Below are 24,343 nucleotides of genomic sequence, written 5' to 3'. Positions count from 1 at the left end.
CTCCACTGTGTGAAATAGAAGATCCGTCAGTGTAGATGTGAATTCACTTGTCCTCCGGAAGTACCTAGTAATGGCTTATTACTGTGAGATGTAAAAAGTCTGAGGGTGATAGACGAATTCCGGTAAAGACTAACAGGGCAAAGAACGGGACCGGGGTGTGGCGACCGGAACGTTACTAGGCGGGTGTCTTCCCCTACCGGGTTGGGATGTACGGCGGCTGTTGTCTCGTCTTTTCTTTAGATTGGATAATGTGAAGTTCCAGAAAAGTTTGAAGTTTTTCACCTGTCCACGGAGTACCCACTGTTGTGTACAGTCCAATAAGGGTTTATCAATTGTCGATAGTCTTTTCAGGGGAGACAAATATCAGTGCCTCAGAAAGAACCGCATCTGTACACGTTCAAAATTTATACCAATCAGCCTTCTTGAAATTACAGCGTGGAGCCGGGCAGTTGGTGTAAGATGACTTGTCTGTTAGTGAAGTGATAATGGCTCTATGACCGCATCCGCCAGCGTCATCGAGAAGTTTAACTTTTGTTTTACCAGAAATATGAGGATTACAATATCCTTGTAACACACGCACACACACACCCACAATTTTTTGCATACGTATAAAAAAATTTAAGCAAAATTTTTAAAACTTTTGCAAAATAAATTGTTTTTTTTTATGCATATTGGTTTAAAATTTTCATCCAATAAGCTAAGATTAAGTTTAAAGGGACTAACAACCTGCTTTTTGTTACATCTTCTGCTTGTAAAAGTAATTACAAACACCTGCTGAATGCCTTTTTTCCAAAATATAAAATAATACAGTAATTGCATTAATTATTATCAGTATGATTTCTATAGCATTGTTCATTTATTAAAATAAATTGCAATTACAATCCTTATTAGCAACGATATTCTGTAAAAGTTCTAATTGGAGTTGAAGAGGCAAGTTCTACTTTCTAACGGAAAGGGACAAAAATGTTATCTAAAAACTTTAATTTTTAATTCGTGTATATATATATATATATATATATATATATAAAGATATTAACTACTCGAAAGAAAAAATTATTGCGGGAGGTTTGAAAACCCAATGAACACAAAAATATATGAAACTGGAAAAAAATTATTAGGATTACGAAGGATGGACCATCAAAATATCTTTTAATATGAGCAATAAACTTTTCATACAGGTCAGAAATATGCTAATATTAATGGCAGTTGAAAGAATATGAAAAATATTTTAATATTCGAATGGAATACAAATATTACGCTAGCTAAAATTGGTTTTAGTTTTATGATTTAAAGTTTCACGTACGTATTAGAAACATATCGGTTAACATAGCAATCTTTAATATTTGGAATATATTTACTTTTTTCTTTCATCATAACCTCATCAGATGACACTTTTTACACGTTCAAAACATTTTTATCGTTATAGCTGTCACTTCTCTTTGAACAGCAACGGTTCTATTTTGAAATATATTGGCGTAGTGACAGCAAGGAAATGATAGCCATCGCCAAAGATAATATTAAATAATAATATTAAAAAGTAAACTATTTACAAAAGTAAATTTAATTTAAACATCAAATTAAGTTTAACGTTATTTTGTTATTAATATAAATCATATGATATTAAACAAACAATAAGTTAATAAAAACTTGAATTTTTCTTTTTGGTTAAAAATACAGTTTTGTAGGGGGCTATTTAATCATTTTAATGACCTAATAGATAATATTTAATATTATATAATAAAAATAATTAAAGGTCCCTTAACTATAAGTAAAATCAGTAGTTTCAAATCTTGCCTTGATACTTTAAAATAAAATAAATTTATGAAAATGTTATCTAATGTAAAATAATTGTTCAGTATAATTATAATTAAAAATAATATCATAAAAGCGTAGGTTGCATTTTACTGTAACAACATAATAATAGTAATGTAATTATTCATTAGTTTATAATAAATATACTATGTAAAATACGAATATATAAAATAGCTTTTTTAATATTAAAATTGTTCAGTTGAATTCACAGTCGAAGTTTGATCAATATTCAATGCTATCAGATTGTCTTTTATGGGAAAAACTGTAAATACATGTTATTTCTGGGATTTAGAACAAAAATATGTCTATCATTAAATAATTCATAACATTTTTCTATCTTTCCCAGTTTTTTCGTGCATAAAAATGTTCAAATTAAATTTTATATAGATGTTAACCTTGTATCAAATTCTTGCCATATAATCTGGAAAGTTTCAAATGATACACTTCAACAATAAAAATCAATTTAAAAAAATTAATTATACAATTATTTTTTGTCGAATACTATGAATAAATTTACTATATAAAATAAATATTATTTTTAGAATGTGAAATAAAGCGATGTTTTTTTTTGTTTCAGCAGCGTTAGCGACAAAATTTTATTTTATTACACAGAATAATATTATATCATTTAAAATTTTAACATTACAAACTAATATTATTTTAAAATTTAAATTCCTCAATAATAATAAATTATATTCAATTTAATATCAGTGTATGAAAATGAAACTTAAAAGATGGAAATGAAATGTAAAAAATAAATCTTTCTTTTATAAGTCTTTATTATTTAAATAAAACTCTTCTAAAATTTTTATGAAAGGATTTTATATATATATAGGTGGAAACATATCACATATATTGAAACGTGATTTTAATATTGATAAAAGTTCTGCCTTTATAAGGATGATATTTTATGGAAAATTTCTTGATAAAATTCTTTGAGAAGGAATAAAATACTTTAAAAACAAAGCAATATAAATCTTTTACGTTTAAATTCTGTTTCTAAATTTCAATATTAGAAAAATATTTTTTAATAATATTAAGTGTTTTTCTAACATTTAATAATCGTAATAATCTTAGTAATTCTCAGCATTCAATCTAGTTCTGAATTCGATTTCTAAAAAGGGTGTAGTATCTATATTTTAATTTAAAAAAACATAAAAAAGATACTCAGTTTAATAAAATTTTGTCTAATAACATGTTATTTAATAATTTCGCTCTTAAGATTATAAGTTAATCTGTTTAAAAAATAAATAATGATTTAGAATAGGTAATCTATTATGGAAGATAAAGAAAGAAAAAATACTGCAATGTCTTGCAGTATGTACATATACATGCTGTGTACATATACATGTACATGTTCATTTTGTTCTTCTTTGTGGGACTTAAAATAATTTACCAGTTTAAATCTTGAACCATGACAGTTCTGCAACGCGGCATGTTACTTGAAACCATTCATATAAATTAATATGGAATGGAATGGAATGCAAAGTTGGCAGGAGTCTATTACTCCCTACTTTATCGCAGAACCTGGACAGAGTCCCTTGCTGCTGGATCATTCTAATCGGGCTTGTTTTTAAAAGGGTTATTTTTTAATCTCGGATCTAATTTTTCAAGTTTTGTCTATTATTATTTTAGTGAATTTAAGACGGATTTAATTGCATTCCAATCCGTTGTTAAACCAGCGTTATCGAACCCATTTCATGGGCCGACCGCGGAAGGCTAGGCTTATAAAGCCTGTCCTCCCGACGTAATTCCCCTTCAGACCGTCCACTGAAGTCCTTTCGGTGCTAACTCTTTAATAGGCTAGCAGGAATACGCCACAACGGGGCACTAGCTATAAGGAGGGAGCAATGCGTCCCCTTTTCCGGAGGAGTCGCAATTGCTGGGATATTTGTCTTACTGTAAGTTTTTTTTTTTTTTTATTTAGACCGCGTTTTTGTTTTATGCGCGACTTACCGTGTTTGACGTCTTCAAACTATATAACTCGCGAAAACTTTTCACTCGCGACCCCGGAAACGCGTCTGACGCACTATTCCGTTTATGGCTCATGCGATATGGAGGCCCCTAAGCCTGGTTTGTCGATTTTCGGCTACCGCACCGCACCATCACGGTGGTTCGTCCAGTACGGCGTGAGGCCGCTTCCTTACAACTGTCGGAGTTGGGTCCTCTCGGCAGATGTCCCGAAGATGACTGTGTTCGGACACAGCCGCTCTCCCGAACAGTCTGCGCGCCTGCGCCACCCCCACCTCGGACACGGATTGAAATCTCGCATCAGATCGGAGAGTGGCGTTCCTGACGAACCACGGAGCTCCAAAGATCGTCCGCAACGCGATGTTTTGGACGGCCTCGATCTTCTTTTGAAGCGAGGAGCTCAACACTGCCCCCCATGCCGGGTAAGCATATGTTAGAATCGGCAGTACGTACAGCCGAAAAATGAGGAGCTTAGTTGCCAGTGGGTACGGGCTGGCACTGTTCAGCACTGGGTATAGCGAGGCTCTGGCGGCCTTAGCCCTCCGGGTCGCATAATTTACATGTTCGCCGAAGGTAAGCCGCCTGTCCAACACCACCCCCAGGTACTTAACTGTTTTCTCAAAAGGGATTTTCTCCCCTGAGATTTCCAGCTCTCTGGTCGGTTTTCGTGTCTTGCATGTGAACATCACGGCCACCGATTTTTCACCGTTGACCCTGATTCTCCACATGTCGAGCCACGGTTCCACTAAGTCCAGCTGCCTTTGGAGCCTCCGGACCGCGTAATCCACATTTGCGGATTCGTAGAAATATGCCGTGTCGTCTGCATAAAGGGCCGTCTTGACCCCTTCCGACAGCGGCATATCGTTCACGTACAAAGTGTACAAGAACGGGGAAAGTACTGCTCCTTGGGGAACCCCAGCGGCTATTTCTCTGGTGGAGGAAATCGTTTCCCCTACGCGCACGACAAAATGTCGGTCTAGCAGATATGACCGCATCAGTCTGACATAGCGGTAGGGGATCGCCGATCGCGCTAGCTTATAAAGCAGCCCGCTATGCCAAACTTTGTCAAAGGCCTTGGCCACATCCAGAAAAACGGCTGCAGTCACCCGTTTCCTGTTCAGGCCTCCGACAAGGTCGTCTATTATTTTTACCAGTTGGAGGGTGGTTGAGTGACCCTCCCTGAACCCAAATTGCTCGGGCCGCACTTCTCCCTCCATGTATCGCCTCAGTTTTTCGAGAAAAATCCTCTCGAACAACTTAGACAATACCGGTAACAGGGAGATTGGCCTATAATTCCGTGGGAAAAGTAAACTTTTCCCCGGTTTGGGTAAACATACGACTTTGGCCGTTTTCCAACAATTCGGGAAATATCCAACGTACAAAATGGACGTGAATATCACCGAAATTGCTGTAATCACGGAGGCCGGTATGTTCCGGAATGCACGGGCGCTGATCCCGTCGACACCCGGGGCCTTGTCGGGGCTTGTGGCCTTAATGGCTGCGGAAACTTCCGCTTCAGTGACTTGGTCAATCTCTAGAGGGGCGTCCTCCACCTGTGAGAAATAATCTACAAGAAAGGATTCCACCTCGGTTGTGTGCTCGTCGTTCGGGGAGGGAGGGGGGTTTGGAGTGAACTGCTCCTCCAAGGTATCGGCGAATACCTCGGCCCTCTCCGCCTCAGAGTATGCAAGAAAACCTCGCTGCCCCACAACCGGATGGCGAGGCTTCTTCCCTTCTCGCAGTCTCCTGTTCAACCTGAACACCGAGGAGATGTCGTCAGAGACCGAGGCGAGGTATTCGTTCCACGAATCCTCTCGATGGCTTGTCAGCAGTTGTTTTACCCTGTCCGTTTGATTATAAAAGGCCCGCTTATCAGCGGGGGACAGGGTGATTCGATATCTCCTCCTCAGTCGTCGTTTCTCCGTTATGGCTTCGGAGATATGAGGAGGGAGGTCGTTTCGAACAACTGCTCGAGTTTTGGCCGATGAGCTGCCTGCCAGGGCCTCGGTCATTGACGACGTGACGCGCCCGACAGTGTCGTCGATTTCCTCCGGGGTGTTCAGGAGCTCAGGATTTACCGGCCTGTACTCCCGCTGGAGGGTCTCGTAGAACCTTTTCCAGTTGACTGACCTTCGGGATATAGGCGGGGGATCTCGGCCACCCCCTGCCTGACCTAGTTCCAACAGGACAGGGGAATGGTCCGAGCTGAGGTCTTCTATCGTTTCAATCATGAATGGGAGAGTACCCCCCTTCATGACTGCGATATCCAGCACGTCAGGCCTAGATCTGCCTGAGCGATGCACGAACGTGGGCACCTCAGGGCCTACGACGACCAAGCGGCGGGCTCTCGCCCTTTCGTACAGCAATCTGCCATTCGGATTTGTCAGAATGCTGTTCCATGACACGTGTTTGGCATTGAGGTCGCCCATGAGTATCACGGGCCCATCCCAATTTTCCAGCACGGCATCCAGATCTGCGCCGGTTACCGCGTCGTTCGGCTTGCTATAAGCCGAAACCAGCCGATACACCGTGCCCAGATGCTCCACATGCACACACGTTTGCTCCATCACGTTTGTATGAAGAACAACGCGCGTATGCATGTGGCGTCTGTGGACTAAAACCGCAGTTCCACCAGAGGTGCGAGATCCGGGTCGAACTGGCCTATCCGTCCTATATGTAAAATAGTTCCGAAGGGTCAGTTGCTTGTTTGGGTTCAAGCACGTCTCAGACAACAGTATCACGTCTATCAGTAGATCCTCGGCCAGACGGCATAGTTCCTCCGTCCGGCCTACTACTGAGTTGGCGTTCCACTGCAAGAGTCTGAGGGTGGGCCTAACCATACCTGGACAGTACAGCCATGAGGCACTCTATTAAGGACTGAATACAGTCCTTGAGAGATTTTGCCTGGAGCAGGCGTGGCAAAACCATCATGATATCTGGCAGGATATCCTTCACTGTCATCTGCGACAGGAAGTCCATGCCAGTGGTCTCCAACGGGGTAGCCGGTTTCGGATTGCCGCTGGGGGTGCCTTTTGGCGCGGCCGCCCTTTTGGCGGGGCGCGGGGCCACAGGGGCCGCGGTGTTTTTAACAGCCTGCTTGGCCTTCCCAGCCGGAGCAGGCTTTGCCTTTCCCGTCGAGGAAGGCTTGGCCTTCTTCGCCGGGGCCGGCTTTGCCTTTCCCGTCGAGGAAGGCTTGGCCTTCTTCGCCGGGGCCGGCTTTGTCGCCGCCTTTTGTTTCACCACCTTCTTGGTGGTTGCCGCCGGTTTTGGCTTGGCGGGTGTTGGGGAGGGTACCTCCCCTTTTTTCACGACCGCTTTGGCCACGGGTGCCGGCACCTCCGGTTTGGGGACTGTTTTTCCCCCACCGGCAACACGGGCCCAGCTGCGGCCGTCCAAAGTCGCGGGCTTTTTAAGTCCCTTGACTTTGTTTGTCCGCTCCTTATAATAGGGGCAGCCCCTGTAATTGGCCGGATGTGGCCCCTTACAGTTGACGCATGAGGCTGGTTCCTCACGCGGCTTGACGCAGGCAGAAGTGTCGTGGTTTCCACCACACTTTACGCATTGCTGGGCCCTCTGGCAGTAATTGGACGAGTGTCCAAATTTCTGGCATCTGTGGCACTGGGGTGGCCCCCCTCGTGACACAAATGCAGTCACTGCGACCTTGCAGTAAAAAATACTGCCAAGGTCATAAATGGCCCGGGCCAAAGGGGTCCTCTTAAGGGCCACTAGGCAGGTTGGGGTTTCCCGACCGTCCCTTGTGAGGAGCTTCTTAACCGAAACCACCTCATAGCCAAGGGAGGTCAGTTCCTCCCTTACTTCCTCCGGGGCAGCCCCATAGGGGATCCCCCGTATAACCACCTTCAGCTCCCTGTCCTTCGGGAGCTGAAAGGAGTGAAAGGCGATTCCCTTCGAGTGCAGAAAACTCTGCACCGCCCGGTAATCCGCCTCGCTGCCCAGCTGCAGCCTTATCGAGAGCCCGGTGCTTTTAGCCACCAGGCGCCCCCCAATCCTCGACTTTATGTCCCTCGCCAATGCTGGCCACTCTTTCGGGCAGTCCAGCATTATCGGCGGGATTTTCTCCCGCCTGACGGTAGCAGGCTGTGATGGGGCCCCATCATCAGCCTGCGAGTTGGCGGCTGCTGCAGCCTTGCTGCAGCCCGCTACGGGCTCCGCCTCCATAGGAGGCGCGGAGTCCCGGCGTTTCTGGCGCTTCCTAGCGCCAGACCCGCTTTCCTCTCCACCGACGGACAGTTCCGTGGTGGGAGAACGGGGTGGAGGAGGCCTTATTTTTCCTTCCATTGAGGAAAATAAGGAAGAAAAATTTTAAAATTAAAATTAAACTTAATTTACACTTGCTGTAAAATAAAATCACTGACAAGAAAATCAATTAAAAAATAAAATTATTTTAAAAGTAGCACAATAGTCCTATAATAATAGGCTATTTACTTAATGTATTCACAATGACTACAAGAGTTCACTTTACATTATTAGAAATATTGAATAGATAAAAGTAAAATTAAGAAAAGGATTATCCTTTTCTTAATGTGACTGGCCTGTAATCCAGGTAGCTGGCCGCCCGGCTGATGTCCTAGCAGACCCCTCTCACATTGTCTGGCGACGCAGGTAGAAGAACTGTTGAACACCTGGCAGGACTGGTTACAACTCACAATCACAGAGCACAATAACACACAACCTTTCACTACAAGAGCCAAGGATGGAATCATAAATTAATATACATTTTTACTTCCGTGTAAGAAGTAAAGGAAATATTGTGATCTCGAAAAAATTCGGCTTCCAGATTTCAACGGAAATATACATTTTGACCATCCCTGATTCCATTTTGACTAGTTTCGTCCTGACATCTGTACGTATGTATGCATTTATGTATGTAAGGATATATCTCGCATAACTCAAAAACGATTAGCCGTATAATTTTGAAATTTTGGATTTAGGACTGCTGTAACATCTAGTTGTGCACCTTTCATTTTGATTGCAGTAGATAGGACCAAAAGTGTCAAAAGAGCCCAAAATCCCAAAAAAAATGGACTTTGGGTTTTTTCTTAGCTGCAGTAATAATCCCTTATTGAGAGTTTTACAATGATATATCAGACGATTAAGTGATACTTATTATCATTAGTTCCAGAGTTATACCTAAATAAAATTTTAATTAATGTAATATTTGGATCTTACTAGGAGAAGGCACATCGGTTTGAATCAGACTTCATATGTTTTTTTAAACATTTTTTTAACTTAAATTTATTTATTTATTAATGAATATTAACCTATCATTGTAAAAAAAAATTATACGGTGAATAATACTTAGAAAAAAGAAAAGAAAAAAAGAAAAAGTTTTTAATGAAATAAAATTTTATACCTTTCATTTTAAAAAAAAATGTGTAAATGTAATTTATTAGGCGTTCAAGAAAGTCTTGTGTTGTCCACATAAGATTTTTTGGGTACATCGTTGTACCCCTTAAAGATCAAGATTCAAAAAACCTGCAATTAGTCTTTACATATTTAAAGAAGGGTATTTGCAAGCCCCAATATCTCGTTTAGTATAGATATTGGTTTTTAGATATTTACATAAAAATTAGATACACCAAAAATCAAGTTGATGTCTTCATTTGCCACCAAGAAATAAAAAAAAAAAAAAATAATAAAAACATGCTTTTAAACAAATATAAAAAAATGGATTACCCAGTAAACATAAATAGAAGATAATTTGGTTTTCAACAAAGTAATATGTATACAGTTCTGTATTTTTGCAAGACCACTATGAAAAGCATGGGGCGCGACCTCAGTTCTATTTTGCACCTTAACATTTTAGTTCAAACAAAGAAATTTACTAGATACTGTATATTGAAGCTATCACTTCCATTTTGTATCAAAACCTTTGTCAAATTTAAAGAATTTATAGAGATATTGAATATGAAAGCGTGCCCCATGCTTTTCACTGTGGTCTTGTAAAAATATATATGTATTGTGGTCTTTATACATATTAGTTTGTTAAAAACAGAATTATCATCTATGTTTACTGGGTAATCCATTTTTTTTTTTGTTTTGTTTTAAAGCATGTTTTAATTTTTTATTATTTTATACTTTTTGTTAGTACGATATTTAAATACTTACGGAAGTAAATAATACGGAACTTTTTGATATTTCGTACAAGGGTGTTTTCGAAGCGTTACGTTGGTTGATCGACTACATCGATGTTCATCCCAAAAACTTATTGCGCATGTGTACTATCCGTTAACAGTTAACCGTGCAACGAAAGTGAGCTAAAGACAAGCGTATAAAAAGTAACCGGTTTCAAAAAGTTCAAAATCCATTTTAATTCTTTAAACTCAGAATTTTTTAAAAAAACTAAAAATTAATTTTTCGATATTGATATAAAGATTACACAAACCGAAAATCAAGTTGATATCTTCATTTATTATTTAGAACTTAAAAAAAAGTAAATTTTATTGTTACCCCATTTTACCTTTTAAACTAGGATTTTCAATAAATTCTTTCTCGGTTGCACTTCCACCGAAAGAAGAATATGTATAAAAATTTGGATGAATCAGTAAGTCAGTCAAGATAAGTTGCTTTATGGGTACAGATTATATTTAAATGTAATATAATAGTATATTATTTTTGTAATATATAAATGACGAAATTATATTTTAAGCGAACGACATTTTCTTACTTCTCATATCTCAAAACGTAAAGAAATTTTAATTTCACCCTGCAATCCCACCGTGTGACCGAAAGTAATATCACACTTTTCTTCCAAAACTTGGCAAAAAACATTCACTGAAAACTTATAGATACAAAAAAGAATTTAAATAAAATAATTTTTAAACAATATGTCATAAAATAACAATAAATAAAAACCTTGAACCTTGAAATTTAATGAAATGAGGTTTAAAAAATCCCTTAATACCAAGTAAATATTGTTTATATTTATTTAATATATTGGAAATGCAAAGAAATCGTTTAATAAAAAAAATTCAGGTTTTACAAAGACAGTTTGTAAACTTATAGAATGCCAAAAAAGTATAAAAAATCAGAACATATGAAAATATTTTGTATATATTGTCTCATTTTATTTTTTTCAACAACGTTATTCCGATATGAAATAAAAGAGAAAATTGATTTAATTTTATTATTTAAATAAATAAATTTAAATTATTTCACTGCAGAGAAATGTAAACAGCTATAATTTGCGGTTGCAATATACTACTCTTTATTTTGTTGGAATTTGGCTTTTATAGCAGATAATGCGGTTGTTTAAAGAACAGTAAAGGTTAGGGTATACGATTGTGAGGTGTACGTCTCAACCATTTATCTTATAAAAGTAAACATTCTGCATGTTCAGTTACAATAAACTATTACTTAACGTCACGGTTTTATTACTTTTACAGTACCGCCAGATTCTTTTATAAACATGTTGAACAACTAAGGAATAAACATAAGTATAAATAAACAACCTAAGTTTTATCATAAAACACTTGTTGATATACTTACTGTTGAAAATAAAATGATCATTCTGAAAAAATGTAGAAAGAGTATATATTATTTACAAGAACTTAATAACAAATGAATAAAGTAATTTGTGGATATAATATTAAAATAAATGAGAAATAATTATGAAATATATACAATACTTAAATCGATAGTTAAGAGTTATATATAAGACCTGATAAAAATGGCGATTGGCAAGAATGGATTGGATTGATTCCGGTATTATTAGAGAAAATCATATCCCGTTGTCATCTGTTCATTGAGCCGATTATAAACTATTATACATTTTTATATTTAATTATACAATATTCTATAAATTCACTGATATCTAAGTAGTATCCAAATTTGTTTGTTGGAACATTTTAATCTGTAAACACAGGACCGAGAAAAGTAATTAAATTGATTATTCTCAGAAAACTTAACTCTAATTATACCTCAATAGACAGATGAACTACAAATTAATGCTCTTCTTTAGTAACACAGTGAATTATATAGGAATCATATATAATGACAATTTCTCTACTCAACGAGAGAGAAACTCGATATTAAAGCAATAAACAAATATTTAATTTATTTAAAAATATTTTGAATAAAAGAAGTATCTTGTATTTATTTTATTTTTTTTTTTGTGCCACAAAGCAAACTAAACAAACACCTAATGATGAACGCTGAAGGGTCAGTCATATTTACCTAGTAACCTTTTGCTGAAACTGATGTGTACATGTAGTTATTATGAACACTGTATTAGGTAATTACATGTTACTTGATTGCTACTCTTTACTCTTGGCTTTTCTTTTTTTGAAGCTTCTATAATCAAAATTACTTCGATATGCTATTTGCATAGGAAAAAAATTTTGATTAAAAATAATTTTTTCATATTTTGACACAATATTTTCTTTGACGTAACCTGTTTCTGATAATTTAATAACTATAAATTACGTTACTCAAATATATATAAAAGGGGTAAACATAATTAAGAAAAATGTGCGATACTTTCTAGACGTTAAAAAATTACACTTTCTATTTAGATTTATAGAAATTAGAGACCAGTAATGTTTTTAAAAAAAACTAAAAAAAAAGCGCAAAACATATTTTAAGTAAAAAATAAGAATAACTCCAGTTTTATATTTATAAGTGTACAATCGATAAGAATTTTATTAAGATTAATTTCGTTTTTACTTTAATTTAATAGGTTCCTTTTAAAGGAAAAAAAATAGCCTGTCATTCGTAATTTATTTATCTGAAACTGCGTAATAACACCAAGAATATGGGAAATGAGAAACATCAAGAATATTAAATTTCCGCTTTTTTAAACAATTTTTATATCCCTGGAATAATAATTCAAATTTACATTTAAAAAAAAATATTCTTAAACAAATCACAAATTATTAATTTCAGTTAAAGTTGTCAGAAATATTTATGAGAAGATTCTAAATACATTGTATTGCCTGACCACCTTGGTTTACTTTTATTTTGTTTTTATTACTGATTAAATGAAGTATATTGGTACACTTAAACTTCATCTTAAACATCTCGAACATGAATGGATCCGGGATCTATAAAATAAATGATAAAAGTTATTTGTATGATTAGAAAAAAATCTATTTTTAATTATTTTTTAGACAATTGGAATTTTAAGAGTCGCCGAACGAAAGTTTTGGTGACTGCATATTTGAGAAAATTGTTGTGGAACATGGAAAATTTTACGACTATTATCATGTTCTGATAATGTTGATAATGAAAATGTTAAAAAAAAGATAAAGTTAATTGGATTCCCAATATGATTGAATCCTTTATTACGTATGGTAGCTATTTATTTTTCTTCTTCCATTAGTATTTGCAAAGTATTCTACATTGAAATATTTAGCAAATTTGTACATAAAAACAGTGACATTAAAGGAAACCCTACTCATACCTACCTCTCTTTGAGATGCTGCTATACTATGAGGCATTTAATTTTAATAAAACACAATGTTAATCACATTTCATCAGTAAAATTAAGCTTTAATAGCATTTCAGTCTTCATGTCTTTCCATGTATGGATTATAATACAAACATATACACGTTTGATTTCATTCGTGGATTGCAGTTATGCACAACTGGTAATGTCTTACTGCAAGTGTTGGAAATTTCTACTATTTTCCAAACGGTAAGTCCGAACTCTTCGTACCATATCTTTTGATAACCTTCGTAGGACATCAGCACTAATGGAGTTCATTCCATTACTCTTACTCTTGGTTACTCAATGTCAGTGTGCTCAAGATAATTGATGTGTGCGATAAAATTATGTTAAAAGATATTCTAATAACAACTATTTTCCTTGTATTATGTTTATGTATATATATACAATTTTTTTTTTTACTCTAGGTAATGGAAGATCAAGGCGATATCAATTTTCTGTATACTTTTCATTTAGTTGGAAAGAATAAGTATAGGTTTTATTCTGTGAGTATAATATTTTTTCTGTACTGATCTAATAATCTAATTATTGACATTTTTTAATTTTCCTTTCCACATTAGCCGATATAATTCAATAAATATTGAATGGTATCATATAGAAACAATTATTCTAGTTTTTGGCATTAGAAGTCTTTGAAATAGCTTTGGATTGTACGCATCGCATTTTCACGGTTCGACAAGGATATTGAGAGACTAACAAACGTAAAAGTTTCCTTCAAAATACAATTGATTACTCTAAAAATATATTTTAAAAAATATTATCAATAATAATTATATATATATATAAAACTAAAGAATAGTAGTTTAAATAAAATGATTTAATGACAATTGATTATAAATATAAAAATACAGTCCAATTTACTAAAAACATTATAATGACCGATAGAAACTAGTATTGCATTACCAATAAGATTATAAAAAATCTAAAATTCAAACAATGCTTTTCATTTGAATAATTTTTACCGTAACAAGCTAAATTAATAATTGCGAGTAAATTAATTACAACTGACCCTCCATAAATATTTTATCGAACAAAGTTTATACAGAGATCAAATTTACTGACTTAGTTAAATAATAATAATAATAAAAATAATAATTTGCACCAGTAAATAGTGTAATCGTTAACTTGAGTGCGAAGTAAAGAACTTCTTGAATATTACTTAACAAAAAAAAAAAAAAAATATGGAACTAAGATACATTTAACTTAATTCATTCACATAAACAGTAAATTTCATCGGATTTATTTTTTATTTTTCATTAAGCAGGTTGAACTGAGATTATAAATTCTTTTGCATCATAAATCAATCAATTAATATACTCGTATTTAATATGCAAACGTAAAAGCAATGCAAGAAAGCATAGATTTGTTAAGATATACAAACAAGAACAAATTTTTTTTACTCCTGTTCATAAATTTTTACGTCACATCTTTGCATATTACATCATCTTATAAATTATACCATCATTTATGAATTTTCTTAATTCTTTGCATGTACATAACAACGAATTTTAGTAATATCCATTCTGTATTTTTTTTTCAGGTTTATTACTGGTTTTTTATTAAATAAATTATTGAAATTCTGTAAATATTAATTTAAAGAAGTCTTATCTGGCTTTTAAATAATGTGCCGTAGATGGTGACTTCCGTAATGAATAAATGGTGAATATAATTGTATTTTTGTATTATATTGCTTATTTATTACTGCATTTTTTTTGCCGGCCAGCTACGCACCACGAACGATACTATTTACTTTTATTTTTGTAGTCATTAATTTTTCTCTAGTGTTCATTCATACATTCAGAGAAAGCCTTCCTTCTGACCATTTATTTTTTTTAAATGTTCTTTGGAGGATTTTCATGAAAAACTAATTTTTAAATTTTCTATTTTAAATTGTTTGCGCCGGTAATTAATTTTGTTTAATTCCTATTTCTTTTTATCTTAGCCAGTTTTTCTATTTTAATAAATGCTAAGGTTTTTTATAGTTTCCTTCATTCATTCCAAGAAGGTGCCATTATAACTCTTCTTTTCATAATTTCATCTTTTATTTTTGGACAAAGGCTTTACAGTTCAGAATTTTATTTTACCTCATAATTTTAATTTTCTTTAATGATTCAATCCAATATTTTCCTTAAAATTCTTCTTTATATCTTTTCTAAACGCTAATATTTTACGTCTACATTCTATTAAACGTAATGTTTCTGAGCTAAGGAACTGAGCCATGGTGACTATATTAAGACACCATAATCAACAAACTAAAATCTTAATTTATTAAAATAGAATTCATGACTGACTGTCATAATTTAACATTTTTAGATATTCTTATTTTATCTATTTTGTTATATAAACTTCTAACTTTAATAAATTTAAAAAAAAAATTCTACTCTTAGCTCCTTCTTATTAATTTTTGAGACTGATGTTTTTTCGAAGGCGTTTAACGTTATCAGTTTTTCCTAATGTGTCCGTAATTGTTTCTGAGTACTTCTGGTATAATTTTTATGTTGGAAAAGTATTTTGTTTTTAAATGTATTCTGTAGACCTACCTTTCTGCTGTTTCCTTGAGAAATTCTCATTTTAGATAGCTTTTTCTAAGTCTGCAAGTAGCCCTTCCTCTTTTTTTATTTTTCGATGCAAAAATTTCATCATTCAAATCGGTCATTTGTCTCTAAGCGTAAAAATTCTTTTAACTTATTTGTCTCCATTTTTTACTAAGTTTGTCTCCATTTCTTTCACTAAGTTGCATATACATAACTATTGTTATAACTAAACGTAATACTTCCATGCTTTCTAAAGATTAAAATTAAAATGTAGTACCTCCTTTTAAACAAATACTCGTCTTTATTTACACTCAGAACTTAAGCAATTATGGTAATTCCGAATAACCTGATTAATTTCTATCCAGAATAAGCACTTCCTATCATGTGAACTTAGTTTAGAGTGTAGATTTAAGTAGTTAGTAATTAAATGAAAAAAAGTCGAGCAGATGTAACTATCATATAAATTATGATAGTTTATTCATATAAATAACAAAGTAAACTGTTCCATAAAACAAAAAAAAAAGTATAAATTAAAGAAAAAAAATTATTAATCCCAAAGCACTTAATCTTCTTTAAATAAATCTAATTTTCTGATAATTATACTGTTATAATTGTCTAAATAACTGTTAATCTTCAACGTATAAGTAGGTAACAAATTGTTAATTAAAAAAAAGTTATTCTCATTTTAAGAAATAACTGGTTTAGATAACTAATCTGGAATATGTTTTTTTATATTTTGATTGCATAAGAGAAGTAGTAAAATTTCAAGGTTAAAATAAACTTTATCATTCTGACGGAGAAATAACTTTTAAGTTCTTGGAAAGTTTACTAATATCTTTTCCATATTTTTCGATATGGTAAAAAAAAAAAATATGAAACAATAAATCATGCAGCCTATAAATACCAATGTAATGATGAAATGGAAAAATTAATTAATTTAAAGATTAAATTTAAAAATAGAATAAATTTCCTTGAATGTTTAATATGTTATTACTGTATGGTAAACAATATCGGTGTAAGTAAATCAGTCTTTAGCAAATAAAGTTCATTTAATATTTTCCTGTTTGGTAATATCAGTAGGAAAGCAGTTCCATAGAAATAGCGGTCTAGTTTCTACACTTCGTTCTGCCTAATCCCTCAAAAGTTCAATATGTGTGTAAGGAATTTAATGCTTAATATGTTTTATTATTACTATTATTACATTACTCATTAGCACATTAGTGGTTGCCATTTATTTACTTCAACTACTGCTCATTTATCTTCATGTGTAATCTGAATTTGCAAGTAAAATTAGGCGGCCAATACGTATTCAAGTTTAAGCCTACGACAAGTTTAACTGAAAAATTATAAAGTTATGATAACTATTAAAAACAAATTTATATTATGATTTTTTAAATTAATATTTAAATAAATGAAATGTATATATATATATATATATATATATATATATATATATATATATATATATACAATAACGGTAAAATTTAATTGTTTATTTCTTTATATATATATATATATATCTCGCTGGAAGACACTAGCGTGACCTCTGGCAAGTATCACATCATGAGAAGGAGGCGGTGACGCTACCTCTATAATCTTTAAAATAGGAATTTTCGACACCTTCTGTATAGTCAAAACGTTTTATTAAATATACAAGAATAATTTTGGATATATGAATTGTGCTTAAGAATCCTAAATAAAGATACAATCATAAGTGCAAAAAATTTTTTCGATTAGCGTTCTTATTTATTTATTGGAGCGTATTAAACTCCCACAGAACTACTCTAAAAATATTCAGACTTCAGAGATGATCCAAACGAGATCAGCTGATCCTGATCGGTCAATAACGACTCAGGTTCATAAGTCAGGGTTGATTTACGAACGACTCGACGAATTTTCATCAAATTTTAATATGCATATATTAATTTCAATTAAACTGACGTAGTAATTTGGAGAATTTTGAGCCTCAAAATTTTATATATATATACAATATACATATACATATAAAAGATATCCCGTACAGGAGTTTTTATGATTTATTTAATATTTATGTTAAACAGTGTTCAAGCATACAACCACGCTTTTTCAAAACAGAAATTTATGCTCATTCATCATTTGATCATTTTCCTGTTACATGAAGTTTCTTTTATATTTCAATAAAATAAAAATGATAATGAATGATAAGAAAAGTAAAATTCATAAATATTTATGTTGAGCTAACGTTTTTTGCAACCACTTATATATTATATCTCAACGATACAGATGTGATGAACTGAATGTATTGCAACTTATTTTCAAATAGTATTCTTAATAGTGTTTTGTATCTTACTGAATTCATCTTGTAGAATTCATTACAGGATAAAAACGATATCTCTATTAGATTGGATTCCTATAAAAAAAATTAAATCAACCAAGTAACCCACATCGTTACACGATTTATTTTCAATCGAAAACATACGGGTTTTCACCATACTTCACCGGTCCGCCGAAAGAGATTTCAAAGTAAGTACTACTCTTATTTGGAAATAATTGGGCTGCTTGGACATGCAAAGTTTTTATTTTTTAGTGTGTCTTTAGAGTTCTTGTATATATTTTATTTTTACATTCAGAAAATGAAAAATTTTTTAAATGTGGGAAAAAATTAGATTCAAATCATTCTAACGTATGGCATCTAGTCCGAGCTGACACCTATTTTGTCAACTCTACTAACTTCAGATTCAATGACATATCGTGTATACTCGCTTGGGCCAATATTTGTCTTTTCTCTAACTTCAGATCGCTCCAGCTCTATTTAAAATTCACAGGATGCCGAGCAACCTAAATTACATTAGTAAAAAGCATTTTTTCCGAGAGTGCATTTCTGATATACAGTCTCAATCATCTTGAAGTTAAAAAAGATACTGAATCGGTGTCAATGGGAGAACTCATCTAGTCCGATTCCGGATTAAATCCAACTAGTCAAATGAAAAGATAAAGGTGTAAATTAGTAATTCATTAAAAAACATCATTGGATAAAGTTATATATGTACACTTTATAAGAATAACAACGTACCTTTTAAGTAATACATAACATAAATGGAAATTACTAGATGGGAACTCAAAAATAACGGAAATAGTGGAGGTAAGCTTGCAGCTCTGCCGCTGGAAAAGTCTAGGTAGAACCGAGTCAGTATGTGAGGCAATGCCCCGTTACGGAAACGCAGTGAAATTTTAACCTAGTTATTTTCCGATTTTGGCAAAAATGCGATGCCCGAAAATCATGAGCAACCCTCAGTCTTCTAGTTTTGTATTCTTTTAGAAAAAATGCGGTATAAATACTTGAAATAATTCACAAAGCCTATAAAGAGAGTGCGGTGAGCAAAACACGTTTCAGAATAGCTTTTAAGCTTCAATCAAGGACAAATATAGATTGAAGATCATCGGCGATCTGGCCGTTCTACAAAATTCGAACCGACCAAAATGTTGAAAATACTTGTGACAGTATCAACGAAAATCGTCCACGAACCAACAATTAGTAGGTCTCAATAAACTCCGTGTTTCTATATGGAAAAAACTATCTGAATTTTGCCGAGCAGCTGACAAGATTTTCCATCACAGTTGGCGCCATCCATACCGCGCTAACTCTACAGCAGTTTTTGATAAGAAATGGGGTGACCTCCTCGTTCATCATCGTATTCATCCGATCTCGCTCGTTGCGACTGCAATGGATGAAAAAGGACCTCCATTGAAAGCGATTTGGCATGGTAAAAGTGATGAGAAGATATTACTGCCAAATTGATAAAATTACTGTCATTCAATCATAGATAAAATTGAAAATATCGTTCACTTCAACCACACTTAATATTTAAAATTTTAATTAATTATTTATTTTACACCAAAAAATAATAAATTAAAATAATTCTCGAATGCATTATTACGAATGTTAAAGTCAGTATCATAAATGGTAAATTCAGAATAAAAAACTAACTACCTTCAACGTCATGATAAGTTTCTGTGTGCTAATATGTACTAGAATTAGTTAAAATCAATTCAAATGAGAATATTTTTAGACCTTTGAATCAAGGTTTACTTTAAAATGGAGAATCTATGTTATCAATGCCTTAAGTTTTAAAAACTGAAAACTGTTTTCAGATTGAGAATGCCTCATTTCAACAAAATAACTCTGCATGATATAAATAGTTAAGTTAAAAATAAACCAAATGAAAATTAAAACTCATTTAGTTTTTTGCGGGTCTTTTATTCTTATTTAAATTTTTTTATACTTTTAACTCCCCAGTGGTAGCAGTTTCTTAAGTCAAAAACACATATAAGCTTATTTTGCAAGATCAACGGCCTACTCCATAAAACAACATTCAAAATAAAGCACCTCTCAAATCTTCATAGGATTTAAAAAGAAAAAAAATTAAATCGCTTTAATGTCTTTTATTTCAAATATACTACCACATTTCATGAGTGTAGGATTAATCACTTGTCCGATATAACGAAAACAATTGGGAACACAGATTCACACGTTTGCAGTTGATTTATTTTTATTTATTAATATGTTGATATATATTTTTTTTTACTTAAAAATAATTACAATATTGTGTATTAAATACAATATTAAATACAATATTGTGAGTGCAAGCTTCATAGTAATGAAAAGTATTTGTTTATCACATAAATCGTGTACTCTTACCAAGCTTCGAAACATTTTTCAGATTTTATTGTTTCAGCCATAATGTGTACAGGCATTGCAAAAATTATTCGTCACGTATAAAATCATATAAATCGGATACACTAACCAAGCTCAAATATTGCTATTATGACCACAAAAAACAGCAAGAAAATAAAGTCGTTATTATGGGAATCAACGATTATTGAAAAAATTGTTTTCGAAAACTTAAGAATAATAGGACAATTAAAAGAGGAAAAATAATACTATTGGGAAAATAATTATGTTGGGAAAAGGACGTTGAAAAATTAATAATTTTTGGAAATCTTGCACTGGAACAATCCCCGAACGTTTAAAATGTCCTAGGCTAAAGTATAACTGCTTGGAAAGTAAAATCTAAAAATTATCAACGATTGTAATGAAAAATTAAATATTCGGAAATGGAATATAGTACGTCAAAACTTATCTTAGTAAAGATTTTATGCAGATTCACTCCAGAAGAAAAATATAATGGGCAAGGAAAATGAAAAAAACTTCAATTTTCCTACCAGTAATTCCACATTTCTTCATTATTCTACCAATATTTTTAATAAATTCTAATTCATATTAACTTCTGCAGATTATGTCCTGTAGGAGACATTAATCGTCTTAAGATGCAACAGAGAAATTTGTATTTTAAAATGCTTTATTCTGAACTTTAGCAATATATTATTTGTTTTGAATTTAACTTACGCGGTAAACTAAATATATTTTTTTCTTTGAGCGAATAAGAACTGAACAAAAAATGACAATCCTTTTGTAATTATATCCTGGAATATGATGGATCAATATAATAATTTATGCAATCGTTATTAATGATGTTTATGATAATTATGTTTACGTTATTATGATAATTATTATTCTAATAATGATATAACGGAGACCGATGATATTTTTATAAAATGACCAATATGAAATACATAATAATATACAGTAATACTCTTTTGGAATAGAACTTTGATTATTAGCTAAATATATAAATATAAATTCAAGTACCTCTATTTCTATTCGTTGTAATTAAACGTCATTGTATTTGTTTGTTTCATCATAATGATATTATGGGGTTATTTAAAATCATCAATAAGGGATATTTCATATAATTTATATGAAACTCTTTTCAATATAATCCTACGGAATTTAAATTGAAGAATTTTTAAAAGGACATTCAAATAAATAAAGACGAGATTAATTAAGTTTCTTAATTTAGAAAGCATCATGTAAATTATTTCTCTGTGAGTTATATAATAAAATCCATCTGAAAACTACGACAAAACAAAGTATGCCGAAAAATAATCTTATCTGTTTAACTTCTGGAAAAAAAACTTACAAAATGACAATTAAAAAAAAAATAATTTGATAAATGGTCCTTTTTCATTTACATAAAAATTTTATCCTATAATTTATAAATTTACCAAAATTGATTATTTAATTTTTTTCTCAAAAATCGATGTATGCACTTCCGATTTAAATAAGTGATATTTTATTAGTTGGATTTAATTTTATGAAACAAATATTAATATCAAATCTAACTTCCGCAATAGGATATTACTTTTCCTGAGGATCTAAAGACATTATTTTATCAAAAGTCTTTTGATTAAACGACCACTTTTAATTATAAAATATATAAATTTATATATAATTACTGATGTTAAAAATCACTTTTAATTTAATTTTTTTTTTATTTATTACTAATATTTTGCAAGTATTAAAAAAAAACACTTACGTAAAAATAACTGTTACATTTAAAAAAAATTTGCAACTTAACTTAGTACAGAAATTTGCAATTCTAATTTTAAATATTTTAGCATTTATGATTAAATTCACTTAAGTTACATCTTCATTTCTGTAAAACATAAATAAATATCAGCATGACAACTGTATTAACTAATAATACTTATGTAAATCATCTTACACATGAAAATAATTTATTTTTCTTTTTAAAACGACAAATTAAAAGTAAGAAAATAATTATTTTAATATTTACCTTTAGATATAAAAAGGAATAAAAATAAATTTAGATATAAAAAAATATATCGAACGTAAATTTGGGGAAAAAAATTAAACATATATTTTAGAGGCAAAAAATCCTATTTTTAATCTCTAATTTCTTTAATTTACACCAATAAGCAGTAATGTAAAAATTAAATAACAAAAAAGTTAATTCCTTCATTACTTCAGCTACATAATTTAAAATATTACATCAATATATTTTGTTAGTATTTTAGAATATATATGTATTATATTTAAATATAAAATATTCACTACAGAAAAAAAGTGAATGAATATTTCATCTGCCCTTAGGGATATAATGGAAAAACAAGAAATAGCTCTCTTTGAGAATTCTAATGGTATACACACAGAAATAAAAAAAAATCTTATAATATGGGTATCAAATTCCAATGAATACCCGACCAATTTTATTCAGTTAATGGTATTTTTATTAATTTTATATTTTAATTAATATTCTTTCTAATCGTTAAAAATATTAGTTTTAAATATTCACAGTAATATCAAATTACAAACAATGCTGAAATAAATGAAATCAACAAAAACAAAATAAAAATATGTATATATAATTATGTGGGTTTGTGTATGGGCGTGTTTGTGTAGTGAAATAAGTCGCTTTGACGAGATTAGTAAAAGTTAATTTTATTTTTCTAAATATTCATTTTAACTGATGAATAATTTAGTATTTCCGTAGAATGTAATTATTTTTTATGAATCCCGTAGCGTAAAAAAAAAACTATTAATATTATAAGCAGACTTTATCCGTTAAAAATTTAATGAGAAAATGATAAATTTAAAATTGTAGATAAATACTATAAAGGGCAACGTAAGCTTCTGGTGAACGATAGAGGAAATAAGTTTAGGCATCTTCTGAAAAATGGATAAATTGAATTTCGAGCTGTTATAAAGAACATTATTTTAAAAGGTTTATCACCGACGGATAAAAGAGTTAGTTTCCACTTTAAAGGATTTTTCCTATCGTTATTGACGGTACACAAGTGGGCTGCTGAATTAAACATGGTCGTATACCCATCCAAGAAAAAGAATGCTCGGAACGCCCAAAAACCGTAATGCCTGAAGAAATCTTCACAAAGATTTACACAATGCTATCATAAATAATCGCCGTCTAAAAATACGAGAGCTTACGGACATTGCTAACATCTCAACAGATAATGCCTACAAAATTTTCTACGATATTTTCGGTTAGTGAAAAAGCCTTCCGCTCTATAGATGCCATGTATGTCGATGAAAAACGCATTCCACTCAAGGATGTTTAGATTTATTTAAACGCCATTCCATTGAGTTTTTTTATATTTACATAACAGTTAATGAAACATGGATTTATCATTACACATCACAGATTAACAAGTGGTGGGAGCAGGGAAAAATGCATCAATGAGAGAAACCGGTTCCATCTGTAGGAAAATCACGGCAACAGTTTTTTTTGGGGGATTCTCATTATATGGTACTAGTAGACTTCTTGGAAAAATGCAGAACAAGCGCCAAGAGTATTAAGCTTCACTAATGGACCAATTAAAGGGTGATTTTCAGGCTAAAGGTTCATATCTGGCCAAAAAGGAAGTGCTCTTTCACAATGATAACACGCCTGTACACACGTCTTGAGCTGTTGCTGTATAACTCCATGACGTAGGTTTTGAAATATTTTCACATGCACTATACATGACGGATTTGGCTCCCTTTTCTCAAACCTGAAGAAATGGCTCGCTGGATAAAGATTCTCTTAATCGGATGGGATTAAAGCTGAGAATGTCACTTATTTGGCAAAGATGGACAAATCACATAAGACTGAGAGTACTGGAAAGTTGGAATATCGTTGAACTAAATTTATCGAACTACAAA

At 32.4% G+C, this 24,343-nt stretch overlaps 1 protein-coding gene across 1 annotated transcript in view; it reads left to right on the top strand.

The window, feature by feature from the left end:
• The window catches only part of LOC142320942 (zwei Ig domain protein zig-8-like), a 761,401-nt gene that overhangs the window by 260,798 nt on the left and 476,260 nt on the right, over positions 1 to 24,343 (top strand). The window lies entirely within an intron of this gene.

The sequence above is a fragment of the Lycorma delicatula genome, chromosome 3 (genome assembly GCF_047948215.1).
Source record: "Lycorma delicatula isolate Av1 chromosome 3, ASM4794821v1, whole genome shotgun sequence".
Taxonomy (NCBI): domain Eukaryota; kingdom Metazoa; phylum Arthropoda; class Insecta; order Hemiptera; family Fulgoridae; genus Lycorma; species Lycorma delicatula.
The sequence above is the reverse complement of the archived record's forward strand: the minus strand, read 5'-3'. Positions and strand labels throughout refer to the sequence as shown.